Source organism: Bison bison, unplaced genomic scaffold (genome assembly GCF_000754665.1).
Source record: "Bison bison bison isolate TAMUID 2011002044 unplaced genomic scaffold, Bison_UMD1.0 scf7180017864471, whole genome shotgun sequence".
Classification (NCBI taxonomy): domain Eukaryota; kingdom Metazoa; phylum Chordata; class Mammalia; order Artiodactyla; family Bovidae; genus Bison; species Bison bison.
Window position 1 is genome coordinate 11,197,691 of NW_011495032.1, and position 1,906 is coordinate 11,199,596.

Here is a 1,906-nt window from a genome sequence, read left to right on the forward strand (position 1 = left end):
TGATACCCCATGAATCGCAGCATGCCAGGCCTCCCTGTCCATCACCAACTCGCAGAGTTTACTCAAACTCAAGTCCATTGAGTCAGTGATGTATAGATATACATATTTATATATCATATATTCTTTACCAATTTGTTCATTGACAAACGAGTAGTTTCCATGTCTTTGTGAATAATGTTGCAATAAATATGGGAGTTCTGATATTCCTTCAAAATGTTGATTTCATCTAATTTGAATTTATACCTAGAAGTGGGATTATTGGATCATATGGGATTCTATTTTATTTTCCCCCCTGTTTTCCATCATGGCCAAAGTAATTTATATTTCCATCAATGGGGCAAAATGCTTCCCTTTTCTCTATACCACTTACTATCTCTTGTGTTTCAGATACAAGCCATTCTATTTGATTTGAACTTCCCTGATAGTTAATGTTGAGCACCTTTTCATACCCTGTATATATGTCTTCTTTGGAAAAACCTCTATTCAAATCTTTTAAATATTTTAAAATCATGTTTACTTGTTTTTGCTCTTGAGTTGTATGAATTTCTTACATATTTTTATATTAATCTCTTAGCTAATATATGATTTGAATATATTTTTCATTCTTTAGCTTGTTATTCACTTTGTTGATCATTTCCTTCCTGTGCAGAAGCTTTTTGGTTTAATGTCATTCTACTTGCTGACTTTTTTTCCCTTTCTTTCTTGCTCTTTTAATACCATTTCCAAAACATCTGTGCCGAAACCAATGTCAATGAACCCCTTTTCTATGTGTTCCTTCAGGAATTTTATGGCTTTAGATCTTCCAGTCAAGTTTTTAGTCCACTTCAAGTTAATTTTTGTTGGTGATATAAAATTGGGGTCTAGTTTTATTTTTTGCATATGTGTATCCAGTTTTCACAACACCATTTATTGAAGAGACTATTCCTTCTGCATTTTTTGTCCTCAGCACTCTTGTCAAAGTTAGTTAACTGTACAGGCTGGATTATATCTGAGCTCTCTATTCTGTTCCATATGTCCACATGTCTGTTTTTATGACCATACCATATTGGTTTTATTACTATAGCTTTGTAATGTAGTATAAAATCAGAGAATGAGTTGTCTTCAACTTTGTTGTTCTTTCTCAGGGTTGCTTTTGCTATTCAGTGCCTTTTATGGTTTCATATGAATATTAAAATAGCTTTTTTTTTTTTTTCCTATTGCTACTAGTGAAAGTTGCTCAGTTGTGTCCAACTCTTTGTGACCCCATGGACTATACAGTCCATAGAATTCACCAGGCCACAATACTGGAGTGGGTAGCTTTTCCCTTCTCCAGGGGATCTTCCCAACATAGGGATCAAACTCAGGTCTCCCGCATTATAGGTGGATTCTTTACCAGCTGAGCCACAAGGGAAGCCCAGCTTTTTTTTTTTTTTTCCTACTTATGAGAAAAATATCAGTGGAATTTTGGTGGGGATTATGGTAAAGTTACGGATTGCTTTGTCAGTATGGATAATATTTTTAAAATATTAATTCTTCCAATCCATGAAAATGAAATATCTTTCCATTTATCTATGCTTTAAATTTCTTAAAGATTGGGCTTGGTTAAAGTATACAGGTCTTTTATCCCCTTGATTAAATTTATTCCTAGATATTTAACTTTTTGATTTTATTATAAATGGGATTACTTTTAAAATTTATGTTTCTGCTAATCATGGCATCTGATCCCATCACTTCATGGGAAATAGATGGGGAAACACTGGAAACAGTGTCAGACTTAATTTTTTTGGGCTCCAAAATCACTGCAGATGGTGATTGCAGCCATGAAATTAAAAGACTCTTACTCCTTGGAAGGAAAGTTATGACCAACCTAGATGGCATATTCAAAAGCAGAGACATTACTTTCCCAACAAAGGTCTGTCTAGTCAAG